The sequence below is a fragment of the Peromyscus leucopus genome, chromosome 3, assembly GCF_004664715.2.
Source record: "Peromyscus leucopus breed LL Stock chromosome 3, UCI_PerLeu_2.1, whole genome shotgun sequence".
NCBI classification, from domain to species: Eukaryota; Metazoa; Chordata; class Mammalia; order Rodentia; family Cricetidae; genus Peromyscus; species Peromyscus leucopus.
This window is the reverse complement of record NC_051065.1, coordinates 74,272,916-74,288,369: the sequence shown is the minus strand read 5'-3', so window position 1 is coordinate 74,288,369 and position 15,454 is coordinate 74,272,916. Positions and strand designations below refer to the sequence as shown.

The 15,454-nt window shown below is 43.5% G+C and overlaps 1 pseudogene; it reads right to left on the bottom strand.

The window, feature by feature from the left end:
• Positions 1-8,858: 8,858 nt before the first annotated feature.
• Positions 8,859-10,580, bottom strand: LOC114689700 (annotated as a pseudogene).
• Positions 10,581-15,454: the final 4,874 nt, after the last annotated feature.

Here is a 15,454-nt window from a genome sequence, read left to right as displayed (position 1 = left end):
GGTATTTCTATGGAGAGGTCCTTCCTGGCCACTGGAGTAGGAAACTGGTTAGGAATTAGAAGCATGGGGGGATTCCAGAAGACGGGGGCATAGCTTTGTTCTTGGCCATAGACAGTTTCTGACAATGAGGCTACAGTTCCAAAACCACACCAACAACTGCCCATGGAGTTCTGTCCAGAGATTTTCAGCTGGGCAAAACCAGGGTTCCTGGGTTTTGACAAAGAAATGGGTTTCAGAGCCAGTCAAACCTGAAGAAATAATGTGTTTGTTGAAAATAGAAAGAACGGAGGTCTGAGAGAGTAAGTCACAACTTACAGAACAATCACAGACTGCTCTAAGGAAAAGCAGTGAGTAGCTTTCTTAACAATAGAATGTTGGTATCTCTTATGCTGTGTTGTTACATTTAGAGAGTGTTCTCAGAAATCACACCCCACTTCTAACATTGTCCCAAGTGTAATTTATAACAAAGGTAAAGAGTTAAAGAATTTTTCTCAGTAAACAAAGTTGGAGATTGATGAGGGGCATCATCCACATCTGGGAGGTAGGCACTCTAGGAATATAAGGCTATACAGAATTTCAGCCCTAAGTAAGCCCAGCCTAATTACTATCATGGGCATCTTTGATGGGGTGTCTTTGGGAATACATTGTCTGGCTCTAATTGGGTGCACTTTATTTATTGTCTTGCACAAGATGTCCTTTGGGAAACACATGCTGTCTCAGTGGGCTGTGAGGTCCTTAGCTATAGATTCTGAAGTTTTCCCCCTTCCCCATCAGTGAAAGCAGATCAGGTCTCAGGAGCAAACTCTCTTTTCTCTCCCAGCCCTTCCTCCCCATGTCATCCTGCCCCAAGACATCCTCACAGTTCAGATACAATACCCAAGGCAAATCCAAAGCCCAGCTAGGATGTCTCCTTCCTGGCCTGTCCTCTGAGTGGATGGTGTCCCAGGTGGTGGAACTTCTGGAAAACTTCCACAGACCAGCGGACAGACTGTGGGCAGCCCAGTCCCACATTGTACAGGTCTAACCAGCATTAGGAGGAGCCTTCTGTGTACATCCCCGAGACATCACCCACAGATACCTAGCTCACACCTCCCTTCTGGAGAACTGTGAGTATAAATGTCTTAACTTCACGACAGTCACTTGAGTCTGGGCACCTTACTGTACCTGATTGAAATAAACCCCGAGTCCCCTTGAATAAAAATGCAGCTGTGGATCTGGTGAGCAATGTCCTGTGTTCAGTAAGCAGGATCTGGTGATAGTAGGAATAACAATTTGTTTAGGGGATGAGAACAGCTTGCCAGCAACCTTGAGCATCTAGGCAGCTGAAGTCTTGCTGGATAACTTCCCATAGCAGGGAACACAGGCAGTCCAGAGCACGGTTGTTTCGGCAGTTGGAGCAGACCCTGTCCAAACCACAGAGCACCTGCAAGCCAGTTTGAATGGGCCAGGAAGAAAGAGGTAGGCAGCCTGGAGCTAATGTCATGTCGGCTGATTTCCTTTATCCTATCTCTTAGCCACAGTTGGGAGGCTGACGTTTTCTTTTAGAGACTATAGTCATGTTCTGGGGCAGCAAGGACAAATGGAGGGTTTAAGGGACGTTTCTACTGAACTCAGTAGGATGGTGTTTAGCCGAGGCAAGGGAAGTGAAGCACAGCACAAGACATGCCTGTGAACAGGAGGGAAGCAAAGGCTGTGTGCTCTTCCTCCCTCATGTGATTCTCCATCAGCATCAGAGGCTACACGTGGACAGGGAAGGTGGGATCAGTATGACTGGCAGCACATTGTTCGGAGCATATCATCCTTTGATGCACACTGTATCTACTAATGAACTAAGCTAAAAGCCTCCACTAATTAAAACTGAAAACTGGAAACCTATGATTGACCCCTCAGCTCTGATAAACTGTAAATTCCCCAGTGTTGCCAACATCTGATACAGGTCCACTCCGAGCCTCGGAAAGCATTGAGCAAACACGGATGAAAGGCTCTGGGAGTTGGTTGGGCTGTCGTCTGTCTCATGGTCCCTAGGACACAGGGGACAACGGCAAGGAGGAACAGACTTCTAACTGATGCTCAGTTGATTTCCTCTTGCCAGAGCACACCTGCATCTCTCTTTTGTGTTCGAACTGTGTCTTGTTTTACTGCTATCTTCCTGCTCTGCTCGGGGAGGCCATGGCCCCAAGGACAGGTGAAGGGGAACATAACCCAAGTTGAGGTGTCATATGGCTTGCTCCCGACCCCTCACCAATAGGCAGTATTTCCCATCTCTTCGTGGCTTTTGGGCTTTGGGGGGTTGCAAAGTATCTTTTGCTGCTATTGACACTTTTGATTGGCTATTCTCATGACAGACGTTAACTGTGTCCTTGACCTTGGCACACTAGATGTCAGCAGCACCTCTTATCTCACTGACTCTGACACACACACACACACACACACACACACACACAGAGAGAGAGAGAGAGAGAGAGAGAGAGAGAGAGAAAGAGGAAAAGTAAAGCCCCACCTGTAAGTTCCTATGAATTCCCATGGTCTTCAAGGACTGCCTCTTTCGTAGCATCATGTGACACTTTCCTGAGATTTTTGCTTTGGTTTTATGTATCTGTGGTGTCTTTGAACAAAGTACCAGTTTTGGCCTTCTTCCTCCCCTTCCCTGCCCGGACACAGGACAGGGCCTGCCATAGTGAATATAAGATGTTACCAGAAGGTAAAGCAGATCTGATAAAAATGACTTCTTAGACTCCTAACCACACCAAGACTGTCTACAATCTATGGTCAATCAGAAAGGTCAGAGGTCAAAGTAGCTCTTTAATCTATTTCTGAGCAATGCAAGTGAAGACTCCAAAAAAAAGAAAAAAAAAAAAAAGAACCATATTGACAATAATGAGAAGAGCATGCCCCATGTAGAAAGGCCTCCGTCCAAAATGCCAGCCTGAAGCCCTTTTTATTCCGAGTATGTGTTGAGAGCTCTTGTCTCCAGCCTGGCACCGACGTAGTTAAAGCCTCACCATTTGCTGTGTGAGGCTGATTCTGCTGACTTTATTTCAAGCAATCAGAACTATCTAATTTGCATTCACATTCACATCAGTGGCCCATATGTTAGCCCTGTTTAAAAGCTATAGGCTTGCATTCATTACGAGAGACTTGGCTCCTCTCCTTATCTCTTCACTTGAAAATTACCGAGACACTGTCGCTACAAAGGGTTATATTTAGCAAAGGCCCAGCGTCTCCCAGTGCGTATGTGTCTCTGCCTGTGTCTGTGTCTGAGAGAGAACTTGATATTTGCATCTTTCTCCAAAATATCGTATAACTTTCAAAACTGGGAAAGGAAGAACCCTCTTTCCCCACCCCTTTGCATGTGACAGCGCTGCCTCCTACCTAAGGCATCATTAAAATACCATGTCTCAATATTTCAGTGCATATGATGATTCCAGGCCACACACTAGGCCTCTGATAAGCAGGCCCCTTTGGAGAGCCACAGTAGGAAAGTCAGTGCTTCTTGAGAAGGTCCCAGCCAGGGTCACCTCCCTCATTCAATCACAGCTCAGTGAGATTCCAGTTGCCATTTGGGGGGCCCTTGTTGGTGCCTTAATTTTTATTCTATTTACTGTGTTCCTACTATGTGATAAGTGCTCACAGAGGCTGATAATGCAGACTTGTGTTAGGGAGCAAGGGCAGCAGGAGGCAAGGACCTCAACAATTGCTACCCCTGGGAAAATGCTGACAACTCACTGAGATGCACAAACCTCTGGGACAAAGCCAGAGTTGGGTTCCTACTGGAATATGAGAGCAGCAGGCAGGGCAGAGCAAGGCAGGGCAGAGCAGGGCAGGGCAGGGCACTTGTCAAAGGCTGTGCACATTAGGCCTTTCTATTGAGGAAGGGATTCAGGGATCACCAAAAGATAAGGGAGAGAGAAGGCAGCAGGGTGTGGAAGCCAAGAGCACCTTTGTCCCACTGCAAGGCAGATGGGTCCCTGTGGGCACACCCTCCCCCATCCTTGATGGCAGAACTAAAACATGCAAATGCCAGTGGGATGTCCAACCCCCAACAACGGAGTCTTTGTTCTCTAGAAAGACTTTACAAGAAACTGTTAAGCAGGGTTACTCTACAAAAAGGGGTAGAGACAGAGAAAAGCAGTCAGAAGCCTGTATCCTTTTATCGTGCTTGGATTTTTTTTCTTCTTCTTCCTCTTTCTCTGCATAGGCACTGGTATTTAAAGAAAAAAAATGGGAAGGTATTTTTAATTGATAAATTCTGGGAAGCATTCCATTGAAAAGATTTTATCCTTAGAGAAGCTAATTACAGAAGATGAATCATGACAGCAAGTTTAACAGATTAGACAGAGGGAAAGAAGCCATAATGTGTGTATGTTGAGTACCTTAAATCTGCCTTCCCATACCCCTGGACTGAGAGAGTGAGCTCAGAAAAGCTGCTGAAGATCCTGGAGCTGCAGGAGCTGGTTCCAGGAAGGGCACAGCATATTGCCTCTTATCCCAGTGAGATGATGGAGGGTATCCTTGCTTCATGGAATCCCAAACGATGAGAATAAGACCACTACCATGATTTGAGCCAAATTTGAAGCAAGCTTGATTTTTTTTTTATTGGGGTGAACTCAAGAGCTGGCCAGAGACTGCCTTCTAAGTAGGGTTCAAGAGAGCAGCCCCAAATCCATTTTTTTAGGCCTTATTTAAGAAGTAAAAACATGAATAGTTTTCCAGAAGAGAGACAGTGAAATAAGGAAATACAAAAAAATATATAAAGAAAATCATGTGCTCACCATGTGTATGGGAGGGTTAGAGAGCGTAAGGGCATTCACAAAAACTCATGGGTTGGGGAAGGTCAGGTTCCAGAATACAGAGAGCAACTCAACTCTTAAGTCAATAGAAACTTTTTTTAACAATACAGTATAATGGCTCCTGTCTTCAAAATGGAGTCAGGCAGGTTCCTCTTAGGGAGGGTGTCCTTGTTCCAGGACCAGCAAGTAGAAACTTACCCTTCCAACACATTAGACATGTGGTGCAATAAAAACTCTCGGCACACTGGTAGAAGTCAGCTCTTTGCCCACATTAATTCTTTAGACATTGTTTCCTCTTATTATTAATTTTTAAGTTTTTTCTATTTTTAGCTATGTAGATAAGCTATTTCTCAAATATAATATATTGCAGTCATTTTAATTACTTATAGTTTTGTTTCTTTAGATATTGCCTAGTTCAAAATTAAAGGTAAAATACATCTTAAAAAAGAAAAGAAGAGAAGGGAAAAGAAAAATAAAGAAAAGAAACACAGTGCAAGCCTGGGGGTGTAGTCAGTGATGGAGCACTTGCCCAGGTGTGCTGGCCTTGGGGTAGAGTGCCTGCAGAACAGAGAGAAAGAGAGGAGAGGGAGAGGGGGGAAGGGAAGGCAGGAGAAGTGGGGAGAAGGAGGGGGACACACTACTATTTAACTTGGAGAGCTCATTCTTACAGGCATGTGAGCTTAAATTTAGAGAGGAAAAAAAAAAGCCACTTCAAAGGCATGGGGTCCTGGGCCAGCACACAATACTGGGAAATGCTGGCCCTTGCTATGTTTGGGGAAAATCTGTGCAATGGCCCTGAAACACACACACACACACACACACACACACACACACACAGACACACTACACACACACTATATACACATATACCCCACATTCAAACACAACACACACATTCATATCACACACACACACACACACACACACACACACACACCACATTCAAACACCACATACAGACACACACATTCATATCACACTCATATACAACACACACACACACACACACACACACACACACACACACACACACACTATACACGATCGCCCTTTCGGCAATCACAAAGGTTTTCCTCGATATTTGACCATCCCACTGAAAACTTCTTTCCTCTTGGCCAATGAGGAAAGAATGCAAGTGACTGCATAATTCGGGATCATGGGCTTGAAGACAATCCCATTTGTCCTGCATCATTCTTTCCCCCCAGCTGCAGCTGGAAGCCCAGGTGCTTGAAACAATCCTAAAAGCAGCGAGTTAAGGATGGCAAAATCACAGCACCCTTGAATTTCCAAGTCTCTGTTTAAGCCGTCGAACAGGTGTCTCACTTAAAGGACTCTTCTCCTCTCCTCTGCACTATGCAGCCTGCCCCTGCCCACCAGGAACACAGGACTTGTCCATAGATTTACTGGCCATACGCTGATTGCTTGTGAGTCTTGGCATTTACAATGAGCTTTGGATAAGTCGTTGAGCTTCTGCACACTCATTTTCATCATCTGCAAAAGAGGGTACTTTTGAAGTATGAAGTTAATGGGTTGTTGAATGCAAAATGCTAGGTGTAATCTTTGAGATTACAGCAAGCACTGAATCGGTGTTGAACATGTCGATAGCGGTAGTGGTGGTAAAAAGTGGTCTCCCCTGTAACCCTGCTCAGAGAAACAGTCCTGGACTTAACGTTTGTATGGAGAAAGCTCGCACGGTTGAACAAAAGATTGGACAAAGGAAGTGGCTCCTATGTCAGGTTGGCGTGACTGTTGTATAACGATGCTATGAATCAACTAAACACAGTAGGTTCTCCATGCCTATGTATTTCATATATTTGCATTAGCTTCAGATTGAAACTATTTAGAAAATATTTTGTTTGTACTGAATTATATACAGGTGTTTTGCCTTGTTATTGGTTATTCCATAACCAACATGGTTTAGCAATTGCTTATACAGTTTGTAGTGTATAAAATATAATAAGTAACCTAGAGACGGTTTAAAGCATACAGAGGATATACGTAGATTATATGCAAACACTACCTCAGTATTTGGATTCCAGTGGTCTGATGAGGGGTCCTGGAACCATTTGCTTTTGCTTACCTAAGAAAGACTGTAGTCTCTTTTTAAATATGAATGAAATCACAAAAGGAAGCTGTCACTCGGAGGGGTAGTGTCATATTAAGACCTACTGACGACAGAGCACAGCTAAGGCTGAGGCAGTATCAAGGACAGAGAATAAAGCAGCTGCCCGGAGAGAGGGAGAGGGAGAGGGAGAGGGAGAGGGAGAGAGAGAGAGAGAGAGAGAGAGAGAGAGAGAGAGAGAGAGAGAGAGAGAGAGAGAGAGAGAAAGACCAACCTTGAACATCTAGGAATGGGAGCCTGGCCTCCCAGTCACCTTCCAGTCCCCAGGGTTCATAGCTGTACTTTGATTTCTGTTCTTTGGTTTTAGTAAATGTCCTTTGTTTGACTTTATAATTAAAAAGAAAGCCACTTCAAAGGCATGAGGTCCTGGGCCAGCAGCATACAGTACTTGGAAATGCTGGCCCTTGCTATGTTTGAGAAAAATCTATACAATGGCCCTGAAACATACACACACACACACACACAGTACACACACTATACACCCTACATTCAAACACCACATACACATTCATATCACACACACACACACACACACACACACACACACACACACACACACAAAGCTTAAAAGCCTTCTCTAGCCCCATGTCTTCCTGCACATTGCCATGGAGATAATGAACTAACCCTCTGAAACTGTAAGCCAGCCCCAGTTAAGTGTTTTCCTTTATAACAGTTGCTGTGGGGCCATACAGATCTGAGTGCCACTTACTACTATCCAGTGCCATGATGATGTCTGGGCCAGGGCTACAGCTGGGGGCCATGTCTGGGTCTGTTGCCCTCCTGCAGCCGGGTCTGTGTTGATGTCTGTGGCTCCTGTTGCCATTGAGGGCCATGCTGATTCCTGGAGTCTGGTCTGCCACCTGGGGCCCTGTTGGTGTCCGAGGGCCATGCTGCTGCTGAGGCCATGCTGACCTGGGTGGCCTTCACTACTACCTGGGGCCATGGTGACATCCAGACCTGGCTGCTGCAGAGGACCTTGTCTGGGTCTGTGGTCCTACCATGGTTGGGGTCTGTGTTGAAGTCCCAAACCTGTGTTGTAACCAAAGGTCACATGGAAGCCCAGGGTTGGGGCCACAACATGTAGCCTTGCTGGTGTTCAGGGGCCATGCTGCCACCAGAGCCATGGTGATCTGAGTGGCCAGTGCTTCTATCCGGAGCCAGGATGTCATCTGGGCCCAAGTTGCGGCCAAGGGTCATATCTGGGTCTATGGTCCAGCTGCAGCTGGGATCTGTGTTGATCTCCCGTGGCCTGTGTCACCTGAGAGAGCCAAAGGAACCATGTTTGATGAAATCAGGGGAGCATGCTGAACCAGGTCCACAATTTGCTGGTGCTGCCTCTCTGGATATTGCAGCAAGAGAACTGGCCCTGACCCACACTGGGAGAGAGGGCCCCTATATTCCGGAGAGATAGTCCCACCCCTCACCATAGGTAAGAGAGAGCTGACCCTGCTGGCATGGGCATAGGGAAGCTGGCTCTGCCCCCTTGCCTGATTCAGGCAGCCCCAGTGGCCCACACTGACCAGTTCAGTTGCTAGCCGGGTCCACAGCCAGGCCTTGGGTTGGCCCACCCTAACATCTACCCCTTCTAGGACCTGCTGGAGCTTGTGAAGGGACTGGTTCTGTGGAAAGATACCCACAGGATCTCCATGACTTGGGGTGGCCGCTGGATATCTCAGAGGAGTTTTAGTAAGGATCCAGTGATGATGGTGTGCCAGAAACCAGAGGCCTTGAACCAGACCATTAATTCATTGAAATGAACATTTGCTAGTAAAGCTGACTGGACAAAAGGGTGTACTATGTGACACTCTGCTCCCAGTGCCACCAGGGTGAATGAAGAGGTGTTGGAGAGGCGGGAAAGAAGAAAAAGCAAAGAGGGGTTTTGGTCTCGGGGGTGTTTTGTTCTTGTTTTTGTTTGTTTGCTTTCTTTGGTATTTAATTTAATTTTATTTTTTTGCATTCTAATCCTAGGTTTATTCAACAGTCCTTTCTCGCTACACAAGTACAAACACAACCTCATCTAAAATGCTACAAAGTTATAAAACTCAAAACAAATTTTATAGTACTGACTGTACAATAAAAGCAAAAAGAAGCAATGTATACATTGCCAAGGTTAGCCTGCAACATCACCGTGAATGGCAGGTGATAACGAGGGTGGCGGTAGGTTCCATGAGGACCCTGTGGCTCTAACTGGCTCACCAATTTCAGAGTAACAGAGACACAGGGACAGGAAAAGAGAAAGGTGTTTAACCCTACAAGTTGAAGAGGACTCCGAAGGAGACTCGCCAAGGGCACGACCAGGTTGCCTGACTGGTCCCAGGTCACCTGTGGAAAACGGTGTGTTGCCCTTTGAAGGCTTGCTTGTCCCAGGTGGCTCTGCTACCAAGCAGACTCTTAAGAACTGGAAGGGTGAACTTTCTAGCCAGGAAACTACAGGGTACCTCAATGGGCACAGTTCTGAATCAACAGTACCTCTGCAGCCAGAATCCTCCTGCAGAGGAAATATCTCCACTGTTGTCTTCAAAGCCCACCTGGTATGGGATCCTTCCCTACAGACCCTCATTTGGCTAGAGAAAGGACAAAACTGAGTTGGGGAAACATAAGTTACAGAGGTACAAATCAAGGTCCCTGCTTATCGGGAGGAGTTGGAGCTGGAGCGGCTCCTATGGCGGCGGCGGCCGGGAGATCGAGACCTCCTACGCACAGGAGACCTGTGCCTTGGGGAGCAAGACCTCCTTCTCATCCATTGGGGTGACCTGCACCACATGGGTGGCGGCAGAAGCATCCTCCTGGGTGGGCTAAATCGCCGTGGGGGTGGCCGAGGCCAGGGTGCCGACACAGCAGTTGCAGTGATCTCTTGGCCATCAATTTGTCCTCCATCCATGTGCTTCAGCGCCTTCTCTGCTTCATCTGGGTTCTCAAACTCCACATATGCGTCGCCTTTGGACAGATGAGGATGCATCCTTTCTACAGGCATGTCCATCATTTTAATTTTCCCATAAGTAGAAAAATATTTCCATGATATGATCCTTGGTCACGTTCCTGGTGAGCCTCCCAATATGCACTTTGGTGGGTTTAGGTGAAGGGCTCCGCCTTTTCCTCTCCTTTTCATCTCTTTCAGGTGGTTTGGATTTGGAGCTGGAATGCCATCTGTTGTCATGCCTGCACTGAGAAGGGCTTGGGGAGCCGGAGGAGCTGCTAGAACTGGAGCTTCGGGAAGTGCTGGAGCTTCCTGAGCGGCTGGACGCAGAGGAGGAGCTAGAACCACTGCTTGAGCCTGTGCTGGTGCTGGAGCCCAAGCTGGAGGTTGAGCTGGATCGAGACCTGGTGCTGCTGCTCTCACCCGAAGCACCCGTCTCTTCCGAGTCTTATCCCTGCCACGGTCCTTCTCACTTGACTCTTTAGTGGCCCCTTTATCTTTAGAGCGATCCTTGGACTTCTCCTCAGAGCGGTCCTTACGTTTGGTAGGAGAAGGAGCCCTAGTGCTGGACTTTTTATTATTTTCTTAGACTCCTAGCAAGCTCTTCTTTTTCACTCCTGATAAATCCATTCTCCCCTTCTGAGGTGTTCAAAGCAGCAATGTTGGCCTCACTTATCTGAACTCTCACTTCTAACTCGAGTTTGAGAAACGATCCCTAATTGATTGCAATTTACGCCAAAGAGCAGCATCTTCCCGAGGCTGCCACCTCCTCCTGCTCTTCTCAGATCCGGAGGCCAGCGCAACTCTCTAAATTTTCTTTTGGGGTGATGCAGGAATGAGAGGAGGATATGGGGGGATTGAGAGTGGAGTGGAATTAGGGTTATGATTTGACATTCCCAAAGAATCAATAAAATTATGTATATATACATATACATACATATATATACATACACATATGTACATGTGTATGTATATATATACATACACACACACACACACAGCAGACATGTCTCACCTTTGAGAAAAGTCTAAATTCTTAAAACATTTTAAATTCCATATTCTGTAGGTCTTTGAAGTATTTGAAAATTGTCTATCAGCAATATATCTCTATATCTAGAAAATCTAATATGACTGTAAGTTTGACTATTATAGATGACTAACTACTAATTTCTATTTCTTAATTATATATTACATTTTAAATGAGTTGCATAAACATAATATCTTAAACAAGAGTAGAAATATAAATACGGTATAAAAATTAACTTTAAGTTTGTAATAATAAACCAAAATCCATACCAATGTAAAATATGTAAGATTAATAGCTGTTTTTTTGATTAAATTAGATTCGGTAATCTACCCTTTTATCCTCTTATTTCTACATCCTCCCTTTTCTTTTTAAAATGAGATCCCTGAATCTAATCTCCTTTGTTCAGCTTTCTTTTCTGAGCATTACCAATAACAACTTGTAACCTAATCCCCCCTAAACAATGACAAATATGACAAATATCTGTAATTTATTTTTGGGAATGTGGGCATAGTTCTCTAGACTGCTTCTTGTTGATTGGGGACACTGGTAATCTTTGGGGGACCCTGAGAAAATTCAGGATTATGGTCAAGTCCTTACTGGAGAATTCTGTGAGTCTAGATCATCACAGCAGCATCCTTGAAGCCATTTTGGATACAGAACTCAGAGGAAATTGCAACAGAGGTACTCTGAAACATTTGATCATCTGGGCCATCCAGTTTTATTGGTATTTGCTCCCCTTGATCTAAAATACATAAACTTTTAAAGATAATATACATATTTGTATTAATACAAATATAAACTGTGTATTGTACATAAGCCAGTCAAAGATATTTTTTGTTTTATGTTTGAGCAGGTAAAATATTCGTTACATGTCTTGTAGTTACTTTAGGTTTGTTTTTCCATGTCTGTAGTTAGGATTTCATGGGGTCTTCCTTGATCAAACCTGATTTGCCTTAACTAAGAATGAATCCACAGCCTCTCATTTTTTTTGTGTGTGTAAATAAAAACAAAGTGAGATCCAGGAAAGGTGCAAAGCCACACAGAGAAACCCTGTCTCAAAAAACCAAAAACCAAACCAAACCAAACAAACAAAAAAACATAACTACTTTCCCAAAGTAACATATCTTTTGACTTAAATTTTGGAGTTAAGATGTTTTTAAAATATATAGGTTGGTTTAATATAGCAGATTCCATAATCCAAGGTCTCTTGGTAGTTGTTATTTGTTCATTAATAGTCAAAAATATAAAGACAACACATTAAAATATAGAATCCAGACTCTCTGTGTGTTTCACATCCTTATGTGGCTATTTTTATTACTCTATTACTTTTTAAAGGAGTTTATTATTATTTGATCTACCCTTCTTCTTCACTCTCAAACCTATACATGTTTTTAAACAAATTGTAACCCATTTAGAGGCCTTTTGTCTTAATCTATTTTTTACTCTGTATCACTGACTCTTTTTGTCTATATAAGCAAAACCCCAAACCTGCTGCACAGTGTGTTGGCTCAGCTCATGCTGGCAGCTCAAACATGCTGGTAGCTCAAGCATGCAGGCAGCGAATGGGAGATGTCTCTCTATACCACGGCCTATATGAGAGACAGGAACTATGAAGATGCTCTTGGATTATTTTTGTGTGTCTAGAACCCCTTGTCCTTTTTTAAAAGCTTTCTCAAGCTTTATGTAAATGTATGTGCCCCATGTTGGGCACCATATGCAAATGGAGACTTATCTTTGTACTGCCTCATCCCACAGCCATTTCCAAATAATCACGCAGAGGCTTATGTCAATTATAAATGCTTGGCCAACGGCTCAGACTTATTACTAGCTACCGCTTATATTTAAATTAACCCATATTTCTTATCTATGCTTTGCCATGTGGTCCACTGCTTGTTACCTCATTTTCTACATGTCTTGCTTTCATGGAGGCTGGCTGGCATCTACCCCAACTCCTCCTTTCTTTATCCCTGTCTTTAGTTTGATCATATTGCCTAACCTTATCTTTCCTCACCATTGGCCAAAACTGCTTTATTTACAATCAATGAGAACAGCACACATTTACAGTATACAGAAGGGCATCTCACAGCAAACAAATACTCAGAGAAATTATTGTCCATGCATGGAATAACCTTTTAAGTAAAGTGTCATATTCCAGAACCTGTGTGTTCAAAAATGACCATGAGGCAAGACAAAAAAAAAAAAATCAAGGGACACTGGAAAAGAAAGGAGTCTATATTAATTAGGGTTTCTATTGCGGTAAATACACACCATGACCATGGCAATATATATATATATAGTACCAATTACTTCTAAGAGGATAATGGGCATCAAAGAAATTCATTATGGAGTTTGCTTTCAATGTGGCAAGGCTAGCCATTTGGGCAAGAAACCACTCTTGTCTGAACTTCTTGACAGTATGCTGTATAAACTGGATATGCAGGACCCATAGGAAAGTGGCTGCTAAACTTTGCCCAAACAAGGTACGATGGTCCTTCAGGTTCCTGCTTCACAGAAGAAACTGCCAGACATTCTGCAGGTCACAGAGGAAAGAGACTGTCAAACTTCGCCAATATAGGAGGGACAGCCCTTCAAATTTCCTTCTTTACTAAAAAGTCTGCCAGATATTCTAGGCCTATACATTGAAGACGGATGCTCCAACATTACAGAATAACTTTGGGTGACTGTTCAGGCAGCCAAATGTCTCTGTCATTTCTAGAGTTTTGGAAATTACTTGCAATGCACTCTCTGTTTACTAAGGTATTATATCTGTTTGGAGTCGTTGATGGAGTTGAAGACTAAATAGTTATATTACAGTTTTCTTTAGTTATAATAGAAAATAAATTATATACAAAAGTTTAGACTCACCAACATAAAATAGATAATTAAGTATTTTCTCTAATTTTACCAAATGCAAATGGATTAAATAGTGTTATTATAATTCTTAATAACTACTTTTGTTTTATATAATGTTACTCTGTTAAAGTTAAAACCTTCCTTTTTAATTAGACAAAAAGGGAGAAATGCTGTGGAATAATTCTCTTGTATACTGGAAAAGTTTTTTTTACTTGAATTGGTTTAATAAAATACTGATTAGCCAGTAGCCAGACAGGAAATATAGGCAGTGCAACCAAACTAAGAATGTTGGAAACAGGAAGAGCAGAGTCAGGAGTCACCAGCCAGATGCAGAGGAAGCAAGGTGAGAATGTTGTAATGAAAAAAGGTACCAAGTCATGTGGCTGAACATAGATGAGAATTATGGATTAATTTAAGTATAAGAACTAGTTACTAATAAGCCTGAGATACTGGTATAAGCCTCTGTGTGGTAATTTGGGAAGCAGCTTTTGGGTACTTGGGAGTTGCCAGTGTGACAGAAACTTCTGCCTACAATAGATTTTTATCAGTAAATCAGAATGTTGTAAAATGTTGATGATGGAATGCTTGCAAGGAACTTTGCACAAGGAATTGTCTCAAAAGGATGGTAGAAAAAAGATGACTAAAAGCATTTATAATCCCTGTTGAAGTTTAAAAAGAAACAGTAAATTCTATGTGTTTCTACTAAGTCAGCTTTGTCCCAGCATCCTACAAGGGAGAATTTCTTCAGTATATTCAGTGCCTTGATGAGGATGTTTGGGAGGCCAGTTTCCATGGGACCACTAACCAGATAGCCTTCCCTACATAGTGATCTTAGGATATTCAGATTTAGAACATCACAGTGTTTCAAAACTTTTGACAAAAGCCCCAGAATATTATCTCTGCTACATTCCCCATGGCAAACAAGATACAAGAGGAGAGAAATTGGACCAATCCTCATATAAAACAGCAAGAACAAGCCGGGCGGTGGTGGCGCACGCCTTTAATCCCAGCACTCGGGAGGCAGAGCCAGGAGGATCTCTGTGAGTTCGAGGCCAGCCTGGGCTACCAAGTGAGTCCCAGGAAAGGCGCAAAGCTACACAGAGAAACCCTGTCTCGAAAAACCAAAAAAAAAAAAAAAAAAAAAAACCAGCGAGAACTTGAAGTCATTTTAAATCTCTCACACACTCTATCAGAGAATTGCTCTGTCCCTAACCATAGGTATTCCAGTGTCTCCCGGTGTGTCCTCATCACCATGTTTTGGGACAGTACTTTGACAGATTTTGCTCACATTTCCTTCATGAGTCGGGTTTCCATTTATATTTCTGGAACTGAGCTTCTGATCCACACATTCTAGCTGTACAGATGTTAACAGCAAAGATTGTGTGCTGCTTTGGCTTTATATCCTACCAGCTATAAGACAATTTCATTTATCTATAGATTCCAAAGTACTACATATACTTTTAACCAACTTTTGGATGCATGGAAAGAAAAAGTATTAAGAGAGGAAACAGTACTATGCCCCCCCCCCAAAAAAAATAACAAGATTAACAAAAGTATCTTGAGGTGCTGAACTATATGGAATAGACCTCCTTGGCAGATATCCTATGGTCTGGCCTCTCTAATATCTTTGGGTCTCCAATATAGCTTGGGCTTCATCTTTGACAGTTCATGAAACAGCCTATTCGGGCATCTTTGCAATGTCTTGAACCATGGCAAGAAATGTCCAGCTTCAGCTGCTTTCCATG